At 48.5% G+C, this 13,607-nt stretch overlaps 1 protein-coding gene across 2 annotated transcripts in view; it reads right to left on the bottom strand.

Moving 5' to 3' along the window:
• Positions 1-13,607, bottom strand: part of PXN (paxillin) — a 50,118-nt gene that overhangs the window by 26,242 nt on the left and 10,269 nt on the right. The window contains exon 1 of one of the 2 annotated variants that reach the window (XM_011948564.1): positions 10,950-10,984. The exons of the other annotated variant lie outside the window; for it this stretch is intronic. The gene's annotated coding sequence lies outside the window, so the exon portion shown is untranslated. Of the gene's footprint in view, positions 1-10,949; positions 10,985-13,607 lie in introns of those variants that run through there. 2 annotated transcript variants of the gene reach the window in all.

Below are 13,607 nucleotides of genomic sequence, written 5' to 3'. Positions count from 1 at the left end.
TTTTTGAGATGGAGTCTCACTCTGTCACCCAGGCTGGCATGCAGTGGTGCCATCTCAGCTCACTACAACCTCCACCTCCTGGGTTCAAGCAATTCCCTGCCTCAGCCTCCCAAGTAGCTGGGATTACAGATGCCTGCCACCACGCCCAGCTAATTTTTGTATTTTTAGTAGAGACAAGGTTTCATTATCTTGGCCAGGCTGGTCTTGAACTCCTGACCTTGTGATCCACCCGCCTTGGCCTCCCAAAGTGCTGGCATTACAGGCGTGAGCCACCATGCCCATACCCCAGCTGATCTTTTAATTTTATTTATTTATTTATTTATTTGAGACAAGGTCTCACTCTGTCACCCAGGCTGGAGTGCAGTGGTGTGATCATAGCTCACTGCAACCTCAAACTTCTGGGCTCAAGTGATCCTCCCACCTCAGCCTCCCAAGTCATGAGGGCTACAGGTGAATGCCAGCATACTTGGCTAATTTTTCTATTTTTTGTAGAGACAGGGTCTCAGGATGTTGCCAGGGGTAGCCTGGAACTCCTGGGCTCAAGTGATCCTCCTGCCTCAGTCTCTCACAGTGCTGGCATTATGGGCATGAGCCACTGCACGTGGTCATTGCTTGCATGCTTATGTGCTTATGTATATATGTATGTATACACACACACACACACACATATATATGTACATACATATACACATACACAGAATTTCACTTCTGTTGCCCAGGCTGGGGTACAGTGGCATGATCACGGTTCCCTGCAACTTCTGCCTCTTGGATTCAAGCAATTCTTGTGCCTCAGCCTCCCAAGTAGCTGGAATTACAAGCATCTGCTAACACGCCCTGCTAATTTTTGTATTTTTAGTAGAGATGGGGTTTCACCATGCTGGCCAGGCTGGTCTTAAACTCCTGCTGGTCACTGCTTTTACTTTGGAGAACATAAACTGAAGTGGGTTCAAGATGGCTCCATGACCATCAGCCCCTCCCACATGTGTTCCAATGCATTTACTTGAGTGAAAGAAAGAGCCAGGAGTGCACAGAATGCCAGACACACCCTCGGTGTCATCTGAAGGCTGTGTCCTGACAGCGCACCATTTGAAACCACTATCATAGATGGTCACAAGTGCTGAGAAGTGGGGGAGGGAGGGGAGTCAGGCCAACTGCCCCCAGAGTGCTCCCCAAGCTGACCCTCAGTGACCCTTTTGCCTCCCTAGAAGTGTCTACATCATCCAGCCCTGGGTCTTCTTGGGCACACAAGTTTTGGAAGCCATCTGCTGATTTCAGGGCTCTAGGAAATGATGGGGCCCCTTGACAGCTGGTGTCCCACAGAGAGTTGGCACCTCCTGAATAAGGAGTGGTCTCAGGAGGCCCATCCCATGCACAGAAGCTCCAAGTCTCATCTCAGTCCCCCCACCCCACTGAGCTTTGTAGGCTCCCCAGGCACAATGGTAGGCAGCAGGTCTGACCCGACCCAGGGCCCTGGTGGGATGGTATCACTGAGCTACAAAGGAGGAATGCCCCCGGCCACTGTCCTGAAGAGGGCAAGGCCAATTTCTTTGGAGGCCCGGAGACTTGCCAACTCTCCACATGGGGAAATCTGCCTCTTCCTGGACAGGGAGGAAGCAGATGGAGCTGCAGAGTCATGCTGGGAAACCACAATAGAAAAAAAGAGAGAAGATATTTTCCTGAAACAAAAAGCACTCAGGGAGACCTCTGGGCTTTCAGCCTGGCTGGTGGGGCTCACATGTAGGGATATCAAGGTGCAGGGGAGAGAGATAGGGTGCGAACAGAACTCAAACGAGACCACGTTATAGTTAGCCTGCAAGAAGCCCACTAACCCCAAAGCTAAGGAAGCAGGCCAAGCAAATGCCAAGCCTCATGGGTAAACTGAATGGAGGTGTCTGTGCCCGGGGGCTCATGCAGCAGAGAGGGTTCCAGCGCTCCAACGAGGCTTGGCTGGCCTGGCCTCCCTCCACTGTGCCCAGCTGGCTATGCCAGGGACTGATGGGGGAGGGGGTACACACCTTGCCCCTGGTTTGGATTTTATTGCAGAAGACACTCTGGGGCTCTGCAAATCCAGCCCAGCAGGGCCAGATGGCAACAGCAGTACATGGCAGCAATGCCCAGAAACACCACACAGAAAGTCCCCACATACACACATGGAGCATTCCAGAAGGTTGTTTGGAAGTTGGATTTTGAGCTGTGGAGAATGTCTTCTAATAGAAATGATACTCTGAGGGGAAACCTAGGTGACTGTTCAGGTAGACCATTTACATCACTAGCTCCAGCGGATGCTAGGTTCTGCCGTGTATGCAGAGACTGCTCTCTTGCCATAAGGTGCCAGGGTGAACCCCATCATTTCTCCTTCAGACAGTGCCTGCTCTGTGCCTGGCTATGTATGGGGAGCACAGCTGTCCTTGGATGCTCCTAAGCTAAACTTCCCAAGGACAGCAAATCCCATGCTTCTGCCCCCTAACAACTGTGCTGCAACACAGGGAGCTTCGTGGCCAGCTGGGGAACCTCTGATGGGAACCAAATGGTCAGGTGGGGCTGCTCCTTCTCCTCCTGCCCATCTTTAGGTTCAGACAGGAAATGGCCACCAAAAAAGCCAGGGAGCTGAGCAAGCACCTGTCCCACTACTGCCCTTTCAGGTGCCACTGGTTTCTCTTTTTTAAAAGGTGGAAGTTTCTGCCGGGTGTGGTGGATCACACTTGTAATCCCAGCACTTTGCGAGGCCAAGGCCAACGGATCGCCTGAGGTCAAGAGTTCCAAACCAGCCTGGCCAACGTGGTGAAACCCCGTCTCTACTAAAAATACAAAAAAATTAGGCCGGGCGCGGTGGCTCACGCCTGTAATCCCAACACTTTGGGAGGCTGAGGCGGGTGGATCACGAAGTCAGGAGTTAGAGACCAGCCTGGCCAGCATAGTGAAACCCCATCTCTACTGAAAATACAAAAAATTAGCCGGGCGTGGTGGTGGGCACCTGTAGTCCCAGCTACTCAGGAGGCTGAGGCAGGAGAATGGCGTGAACCCAGGAGGCAGAGTTGCAGTGAGCTGAGATGGCGCCACAGCACTCCAGCCTGGGCTACAGAGCGAGACTCCGTCCTGGTACATCACCAGCACAGAGCCAGGCATATCATTAGTGCCTATCTCACCAGGTGACAGATGGGGGATGAGGAGCTATCCCACCCACAAAGCTGACATCCCTGATTGCCCCACCAGAGCAGGTCATGCCCAGCACTGCAAGCCACAAGCAACCGCAGAGAAGGTGCTCTGGCAGGTGTCAGGTAGCCTGACTCTCCCACAGTGCCTCCAGAGTCATTTGTTAGGACACCGGGACCAGACCATCAGACTGTAAACAAGATCTGGGCTAAAAAACTGAGAGGCTTTGCAGGACCCAACCAAAACAGCAATCTCTCTCCCTGGCTTTGAAGCCATTCCCAAGTTCAAAGGTCACCAAGCAGATGCATCTGGAGGCCCCCGCACTTGTGGTGTGGGAAGTTCAGTGCACAAGCCAACGGGAAAAAGGGCACTGCTGATCCTCCCAGGAGTCCAGTCCAAAGACCAGCATCACAGCCCCACAGTGCTCCCAACAATGCAAGTGCCGAGAAAGGAGTCCAAGGATGGCCCTTCTGAAGTCTCTGCCTCCTAACTCTGCCAGAGCATTCAGCCATTGGAGCATCAACACTGACCCACCCAGGACTGACTCCAGAGGCCCTGAGTGTCAGGCATAACAGTGCCTATCCACTCAGGGTGGCCTGCACCTGGCCCCACAATCCACCCTCTTCCTGCTGACTCAGTTCAGCTCCCCACCCCTGGAGCAGAAGTATTCCACATTCTTTTTTCTTCCCTTTCTAAGGGAAAGGGAGGAAGAGAGTCCCCCGACGGAGCTAAACTTTACATCAGAAGTCTTAATCTGGCATCTAGAGATGACCCTCCTGGGTATCTGTGGACTACGTGAAATTTCACTATCATGTCCCTACCACACTACTCTGGGGAGAGATCCCAATAGTCATGGTCCAAAGGGGTTGGGAATCTCAAAGAAACCACTGCCCTGGGCAGGCCTGACAGTGCACCACCCTGCCCCTGTCAGCTCAAGGCTTGGTCCTTTGAAGACAAGTCTGATCACTTGGGGCTGAAGCTGCCTCATCTTCACCTCAATCCCAGGTGATTGGAATTTCTAGAAGGGGACCCGCCTGGGCACTGACCCAGGCAGCAAACTCCAGCAAAGCCACCCCAGTTCAGAGGACACAAAACAGATGTGGCCTCGCTTGGGTACCCAAGGCAGAGCCACCTGCACCTATCTCACATACCTCCTCCCAAGACCCTCCCTTCGACGCTCTCACTGGGACAGCCTCACCGTTACTAATGACAGCTCCAATCACGTTCACAAACACACAGTGCACATGGGCACTATGTTGGGCATGGGAGGGGCCAAGATACAATGCCTGTCCCCGGGGAGCACTGACTAGCAGGAGACTGTCATAAATGAGGGGCAGAAGGCCTTGAAAGAGGCAATGGGCCAGGAGGAAAGGGGAGGGGCTTTCCAGGCAGAGGTGGAAAACAGCCTGGGAAAGTGCCCAGACAGAGGGGATGGGAGCTCAGAGTGCAAGTCCCAGCTTGATGGAAGAGGAGTCAAGGGCTGAGGGCTGGCTGGGGAGTCTGGACTTACAAGGGCAAGCCACAGAAGGAAGGCGGTCAGCAGGGAAAAGCAGGACCAGGCTTGTGCTTTACATCACTCAGGCAGGGGAGATCAGAGAGAGGCAGGGATCAACTGGAAGAAGTTGCAATACTCTACATGAAACCAGGTAAAATCAACGTTACCTGGAAACTGAGTGGATATGGAGAAGGAGCGAGGAGTGCAGGATGCCTCCCATGTTTGTTTCCTGCGGGAGGGATGGAACAGCCACCAGATGAGACAGGGAAGAAGGTCTGCGGCAGGGGTCAGGTGATGACGGTAACAAGGGATCAGGAGTCACACCAAGGACAGGCAGAGCCACAGGGTTCCCTGAGCTAGGGCTCAAGGACTGTTTTCTCTGGCCAAGGCACCTAACTAAGTAACAGTTTGTTAAATTATATGGTACCCTTCTCCTGAACATAAGTTGTTCTCCCTGTCTGGCTTTGGGAGAACTTCAGGAAGTTGCATGCAGCCTGCTCTGGGAATTCTCAGAGTGCTCAGGAAGACTATGGGCTCCCTTCCTCTGCCCGCTCCCATCTGCACTGAGTCTGCCTCTGAAATTCAAATACAAAGCCAGCTCCATCTCTGACAGCCCTCCTCCAGGAAAAAGAGGGGTCAGGCTAAGCAGGTTATCAGAGGAACCAGATCCTTCCTGCCACATGAGCATGTGGCACACCCCTGGGGCCAGAGGGCCCAGGACACAATCTCAGGCCCCAAACCCTCATGGAAATGCCCTTCAGAACTGACCCATGGCCCCAGCCCCAGCTGACCAGAGAGAGACTTTGCACAGATAAAGCTCATCTCATGGCCAAGTGTGGTGGCTCATGCCTGCAATCCCAGCACTTTGCGAGGCCGAGGCGGACGGATCACTCGAGGTCAGGAGTTTGAGTCCAGCCTGGCCAACATGGAGAAACCCTGTCTCTACTAAAAATACAAAAAATAGCCAGGCGTGGTGGCACACGCCTGTAATCCCAGTTGCTCAGGAGGCTGAGGCAGGAGAATCACTTGAACCTGGGAGGCAGAGGTTGCAGTGAGCCGAGATCATGCCACTGCACTCCAGCCTAGGCGACAGGGCAAGACTCGGGCAAAACAAAAACAAAAACAAAAAAAACCCCACCTCATCTCACTGTAGGATAACAGATGCCGCAGAGGTCAGCCCCATCTCAGCTGTCGTAGCAAGGTCATCCCCAAAATGTCATTTCAATGAGGATGCAAAGCCTAATGACAGTCCTTGACCTTGTGGCTCAGGATAAGTTTGATTAGCTTGAAAGATCCAACTGGACACAGGGCACCAAATCACTACCAATGAACTAAACACACACACATCCTCCCTCCAGGCCTCTGCATGAGCTACTCCCTCTCCCTAGACCTCTCTCCTGTCTTCTTTACCAGGCTAAATCCTTTCTAATCCCTTGAGACTCATAATAGCTTAGTTTATCTTCTTCAACAAGAGGATAAAAAGGATCCATCCTGCCTACCTAGAGAAAAAGCAACATGTTTTTATGCTGGGAAGGCCTCTTTCCAAAATCTTATCATAGAACGACCATTTAAGTAAAGGACAAAGGTTGGGGCCTTTTCTAAATGTTGAGGTTCTATTTAAACACACAACAAAGGGCTGGGCATGGTGGCTCATGGACTACAAGTCCAAAAGTTTTGGGAGGCCAAGGCGGGACGATTGCTTGAGGGCAGGAATTTGAGACCAGACTGGGCAACACAGCAAGACCCTGTCTCTATAAAAAATTTTAAATCATTAGCCAGGTGCTATAGCACACACCTGTAATTCCAGTTACTTAGGAAGCTGAGGCTGGAAGATGGATTGAACCCAGGTGTTTGAAGCTGCAAGTGTGCTATGATGGCATCACTGCACTCCAGCCTGGGCAACAGAGAAATCCTATCTCTTTTTTTTTTTTTTTTGAGACAGAGTCTCACTCTGTCACCTAGACTGGAGTGCAGTGGTACGATCTTGGCTCACTAAAAGCTCAGTCTCCTGGGTTCACACCATTCTCCTGCCTCAGCCTTCCAAGAAGCTGGGACTACAGGTGCCCGCCACCATGCCCAGCTAATTTTTTCTATTTTCAGTAGAGACAGGGTTTCACCTTGTTAGCCAGGATGGTCTCCATCCACCCGCCTCGGCCTCCCAAAGTGCTGGGATTATAGGTGTGAGCCACTACGCCCGGCCAAGAAATCCTATCTCTTAAAACACACATAAAACAGTGTCAGTTTAAGGTACCATTTCCTCCAGGAAACCCTCCCTGACCTTACTCTCCTATAAAGGGTTTGAGGCTCCATTCCTTTGAGTTCCCAAAGCACTGTGCAATTCTATGAGAACACATCTCAAGCTGGTAGGAACTGTCTGCCTAAGGGGCCATGTCTCACAGCCTAGGAATTGCACGGTGTGGGTAGGGAGTATGCCTATGTTCATCTTCATCTGAGCGTTGACCAGAGCCTAGCACATAATACGGGCTCCATGGATGATACCAAACAAATCAACAAATGACCCACGCCAAGCTAGTCTGCTGCTGAGATCAGCCTTGCCACTTCAGCTCATGCCGCCTCCAAGTCCTCCCTAAGAGCTCACTATATGCAAAGCCCAGTGAGGGAGAGCAACCCAGGAGCACAGGGCCCGAGTTGTTCCTACTCTTCTATCCCAGAATGTCCCATCTACTGTGATCTAGTTGCCACCACCCCTCCCCAACCAGCAAAACTCCTACCCTAAAATAAAAAAATAAAAAATCAAAGGAATAGTCCACAAGATTTTGTGGCTGGAGCACAGCCCCCTGTGGGTACTTAAGGTTTAAACTCACTGGGTGGCCTATCTGGCTTCCTTTGCGGGTGGGGAAGGGGAGCTCCACGAGGTGGACTCAGGGCATAGGAATGAGGCAGCTGGGAGCGAGTCGAGGCCTGGGACTGGGTGACTCTCTGGTGCTGGGGGAGGAGGAGGAGGGGCATCATGTAGCAACAGAGCAAGAAGGAATAGGAGTGTGGCAGCCCCAGGTCCTGCAGATCTGGTCACACCTCTCCCCCATGGAGCAGAGGAGGTAGGCAACGTGAGATGGAATGTGTGGATTTTCTCAAATGTGCATCACTGGAATGTGTCAGCAACACCAAGCATGGGGCTGTGTAGCCCAGAGAGACTGACAGCATCGATTATCATGACTGAACCACAGATGGGATGAACCACAAAGCACGGACAGATTAGTGAGGCTGAGGGAGTTCACAGGCAGGGAAATTAGCCAGGGAGGAAGAAGACAACACGTTCTCAGACAAGAATGGGAAAAGGAAGGGAAGAAAAAAAAAACAAAAACAAAACACAATGTTTTCCCAACATTTTTGTTAACTTCTTTAGACTTTAAAAGGCCTTTTTTTAAAAAAAAAAAAAAGAATGCTAGAAATACTAAATTTGTGGATAAATATAAAAGGTGGGTTTCATAATATATATGTAGAAATAACACAAAAGACAGGAGGGGGAAATGGAAATACACTGTTCTTACATTATACATGAAATGGTATGATTTGAAGGCAGACTGATTAATCTAAACCTGCAAACCATAGAGTGACCACTAAAATAATCAAACCAATGAAGTATAGCTAAATAAGCAAAGAGTGGAAATAAAATGGAATCCTAAAAAATACTCAATGAATCTAAAACAAGGCAAGAGGTCAGACACAATGGCTCACACCTGTAATCCCAGCACGTTGGGAGGCCAAGGCAGAAGGATTGCTTGAGACCAGGAGTTAGAGACCAGCCTGGGCAACACAGTGAGATTCCATCTCTACAAAAATAAAAATAAAAATAAAAATAAAAAATTAGGCTGGGCACAGTGGCTCATGCCTTTAATCCTAGCACTTTGGGAGGTTGAGGTGGGCAGATCACTTGAGGTCAGGAGTTTGAGTCCAGCCTGGCCAACATGGTGAAACCCCATCTCTGCTAAAAATACAAAAATTAGCTGGGCAAGGTAGTGCATGCCTGTTATCCCAGTTCCTCTAGAGGCTGAGGCACGAGAATCACCTGAACCTGGGAGGCAGAGGTTGCAGTGAGCTAAGATCATGCCACTGTATCCCAGCCTGGGGGACAGAGAAAGACTCTGTCTCAAAAAAAAAAAAAAAAAAAAAAAAAAAATTTAGCCAGGCCGGGCACAGTGGCTTATGCCTGTAATCCCAGCACTTTAGCACTTTGGGAGGCTGAGGCGGGCAGATCACGAGCTCAGGAGATCGAGACCATCCTGGCTAACATGGTGAAACCCCGTCTCTACTAAAAATACAAAAAATTAGCTAGGCATGGTGGTGTGTGCCTGTAGTCCCAGCTACTCAGGAGGCTGAGGCAGGAGAATCACTTGAACCCGGGAGGCAGAGGTTGCAGTGAGCCAGGATCATGCCATTGTACTCCAGCCTGGGCAACAGAGTGAGACTGTCTTAAAAAAAAAAAAAAGAAAGAAAAGAAAAGAAAAGAAAAAGAAAAATGTAGTCGGGCATGTCAGCACATGCCTGTAATCCCAGCTACTAGAGAGACTGAGGCAGGAGGATCACTTGAGCCTAGGAGTTTGACACTGTAGTAAGCCATGGCTGCACCACTGCACTTCAGCCTGGGTGACAGCGAGACCTGTCTCTACAAAAAAATTTTTTTAAAAAAAGAAGGCTAGAAAAGAAGAAAGAATAAAGAACAGATGGCACAATGGAAAATGAATGTCAAGATGACAGACTTCAATCTAACCACATTGATAATTACTTTAAAATTTAAAAGGTTTATATACTCCAATTAAAAGGCAGAAATTGTCAGGCTGGGTAGAAATGCAGTATTTAATACATGCTATCTACAAGAAACACACTTTACATACAAAGACACAGATAGATTCAGTGTAAAGCAATGGGGAAAGATATACCATGCAAACACTAATATCAAGGAAGGCAGAGTGGCCCTTTGAGGGAGCCAGCTGGCAGCTGCCACTGAGCTCTGGTGTGCCCTCGCCTGCTCCCGACTTGCCACTGTTTGCCCTCACCCCAGAACAAGTCAGCTAGGAAGCCACACCATAGCTATGGCTTTCAAAGCCATCTGTGGAACTAGAGGTGGCAATTTATTAAATCAGAATTACCCTAACCTGCCGCAACATCAAATCTTTGGAGAAGGTGTGTGCTGACTTGACCAGAGGTGCCAAGGAAAAGAATCTCAAAGTGAAGATCAGTTTGGATGCCCACCAAGACTCTGAGAATCACTATAAGAGAAAAGCCTCGTGGTGAAGGAAACAAGGGATCGTTTCCAGATGAGAATCCGCAAGTGACTCACTGACCTGGACGGTCCTCCCGAGATTGCTAAGCAGATTACGTCCATCTGTCCTGAGCTGAGATTCACGGTTAAAGTCACCACTGCAGATGTTTGAAGCAACTATTTTATTAAACAGAATAGCAGTTGTTTAAAAGAAAAAAGAAAGAAAGTTGAAGTGCTTCTGTAAATATCAGATGAGGCAGACTTCCAGACAGGAATATTACCAGAGGTAAAGAGGGACATTTCATAATGATAAGAGTCAATTCATCATGAAGACATAATCATCCTAAATGTACACCCACTCAATGACAGAGCTCTAAAGTAGATAAAGCAAAAATGGACAACATTGAAAAGAAAAAGCGACAAATCCACAATCCTAGTTGGAAACTGGAGATTTTGACTCTCCAGTTGAGAAAGCTCAATAATGGAGAAAAAGCTCTTCCAAAGGAAGCCAGGGGAAGATAAAAGCAAATAACCGAAGAAAGGTGAAGAGCAGGAGGACAGCAGGCTGACAGACTGCTGGTCTGGGGAACATGAGGGACCCCAAGCCTTTGCTCACAGAAGAAGAGGCGGCTGGAGGATGGCCACAGAGCAGGAAATCCTCCCTCCTCTGTACACAGCCCACAGACCTTCCCCAGAGGGAAGCACACCAGCTCACACCACACTTCTCCTGGGGTCACTTTCAGTCCCTGATAACCCTGGGTAGGGGTCAGTGCTCAACAGCCCCCACTGCCATCAGTAGACACCTGGTTTATTATGTTTCCTCAATTACTGCACCCCTGAGCACACCATATATGATCCACAGATGACTTTCTCTCTCTCTCTCTCTCTCACACACGCACACACCAGACTGTCCCCTCTCTTCCCTCCTCCCCAATGGCACCGCGTGGCATCACCCTTACCGGCGAGCAGGAATCAGAACAGAGTCTACAATGTGAGCAACGGGCTGTACGGGACAGTCACTGAATCCAATCCCAGCTCTACCACTAACCAGCAGCTCACCTTGGGCAAGTCGCTCACCTCTCTGTCCTTCAGTGTCGTCATCTAGAATACCTACTTCAGAGGGCTGTTGTGAGCAAACGATAAGGGAACACAAGGGAGGTATTTAGAACAGTGGCTGCCACAGAGTGAGTGACACTATATTAATGCTGGCACTTATGGCCAGGTGCGGTGGTTCACATCTGTAATCCCAAAAGTTTGGGAGGCCGAGGTGGGAGGATCACCTGAAGTCAGGAGTTCAAGACCAGCCTGGCCAACATGGTGAAACCCCATCTCTACTAAAAATACAAAAATTAGCTGGGTGTGGTGATGGGCGCCTGTAATTCCAGCTACTCTGGAGGCTGAGACAGCAGAATCGCTTGAACCTGTGAGGTGGAAGTTACAGTGAGCCAAGATTGCACCACTGCACTCCAGCCTGGGCGACAGACCAAGACTTTGTCTCAAAAAAAAAACCCAAAATGCTACCAGTTATGATTCCAATTATGTAAACACACATGTACCAAAAATATTTTACAGGAATACATTAATTTATGAATTGTGGTCATCTCTGGATGATTCTATGAGCTTTCATTATTTTCTTTCTTGTGCATCTCTGTAGTTTTCAATTTCTGTTTTTTGTTTTGTTTTGTTTTAGACAAGGTCTCGTTCTGTTGCCCAGGCTGGAGTGCAGTGGTGCAATCACGGATCACTGCAGCCTCAACCTCCTGGGCTCAGGCAATCCTCCCACCTCAGCCTCCCGGGGGACCACAGGCACACACCATCACACCCCGCTATTTTTTTAATTTTTTTTGTAAAGACGAGATTTCACTATGTTGCCCAGGCTGGTTTTGAAATTTTCTACAATGAATATGTATAACACTGATAATCAATTTTTAAAAACCAGTAAAATATTTAAAAAACACAAATATAATTAACCCATTTAATACATATTTATAGCAATATACAAAAATAAATATTAAAAACTGTGAAGATATTTAAGCCCAATTACTTCTTGGCCTTTTGAGTATTAATACATGCTACAAATTGGATGAAACTCGAAAACATTACACTAAGTGAAAGAGGCCAGTCACAAAAGGTCACATACTATATGATTTCATTTTATGATTCCATATCATATGATTCTACTTTCATCAAGACCAAAAGTAGAGTAGTAGAGGGAAGTGGTAACGGGGAGTGATGAAAATGTTTTAGAACTAGATAGAGAGAATAGATGTACAACACTGTGAACTTACTCAATGTCACTGAAGGGGCATTTAAAATGTTTTGGAGGCCGGGCGCGGTGGCTCAAGCCTGTAATCCCAGCACTTTGGGAGGCCGAGGCGGGTGGATCACGAGGTCAGGAGATCAAGACCATCCTGGCTAACATGGTGAAACCCTGTCTCTACTAAAAATACAAAAAAATTAGCCGGACGTGGTGGCGGGCGCCTGTAGTCCCAGCTACTCGGAGGCTGAGGCGGGAGAATGGCGTGAACCCAGGAGGCGGAGCTTGCAGTGAGCTGAGATCCGGCCACGGCACTCCAGCCTGGGCGACACAGTGAGACTCCGTCTCAAAAAAAATAAATAAAATAAAATAAAATGTTTTGGAGGCTGAGTGTGGTGGCTCATGCCTGTAATCATCCCAGCACTTTGAGAGGCTGAGGTGGGAGGATAGGCTGAGCCCAGGAGTTCAAGACCAGCCTAGGCAACACAGCGAGACCTCATCGCTACAAAAGATACAAAAACTAGCTAGGTGTGGTGGCGCACATCTGTGGTCCCAGCTGACGTGGGAGAATCACTTGAGCCTGGGAAGTCAAGGCTGCGGTGAGCTGTGATCACACCACTACACTCCAGCCTAGGTGACAGAGTGAGACCCTGTCTCAATAATAATAACAACAAAGTGGTTTTCTACCTTTTAAATTAAGAGGTGGATGGTGTCTTGCTATGTTGCCCTGGCTGGACTTGAACTCCTGAGTTCAAGGTATCCTCCCACCTTACCCTTCCAAGTAACCGAGACTATAGTCAGGTGCTACTCTGCCCATTTTAAAATTGTTTTGAATTGTAAACTTTAGAATAGTTAATTTGGGCTGGCCACAGTGGCTCACACCTGTAATCCAAACACTTTGGAAGCTGAGGCAGGCAAGTCACTTGAGGCCAGGAGTTTGAGACTAGCCTGGCCAACATGGGGAAACACTGTCTCTACCGAAAATACAAAAGATTAGCTGGCCGTGCTGGCACATGCCTGTAATCCTAGCTACTTGGTAGGCTGAGGCACGAGAATCGCTTGAACCTGGGAGGCAGAGGTTGCAGTGAGCCAAGATTGCACCGCTGCGCTCTGGCCTGGTCGACAGAGCGAGACTCTGTCTGAAAATATATATATATACACACATATATATACACACACACACACACACATATATATATAATTAAATAAAATGGTTAATTTTACACTATATGAGTTTCACCTTAGTTTTAAAAAAATAACAATGAAGGGTATGCATATCATATCCATGCTTATATATTTATAAATGCATAGAAAATGGTTGAGAAAGATGCACATCAAACTATTAACAATATTTACACCTGGTAGAGGAAAGGAAGAAGGAACTTTCACTTCTGTAGCTTTTTTTTTTCCTTTTTACAAAAAGCATGTATCTTCTTTTTTTCTTTTGTTTTTTGTTTTTGTTTTTTTTTTTGAGGCGG

This window comes from Colobus angolensis, unplaced genomic scaffold, assembly GCF_000951035.1.
Source record: "Colobus angolensis palliatus isolate OR3802 unplaced genomic scaffold, Cang.pa_1.0 Scaffold28, whole genome shotgun sequence".
NCBI lineage: Eukaryota > Metazoa > Chordata > Mammalia > Primates > Cercopithecidae > Colobus > Colobus angolensis.
The sequence above is the reverse complement of the archived record's forward strand: the minus strand, read 5'-3'. Positions and strand labels throughout refer to the sequence as shown.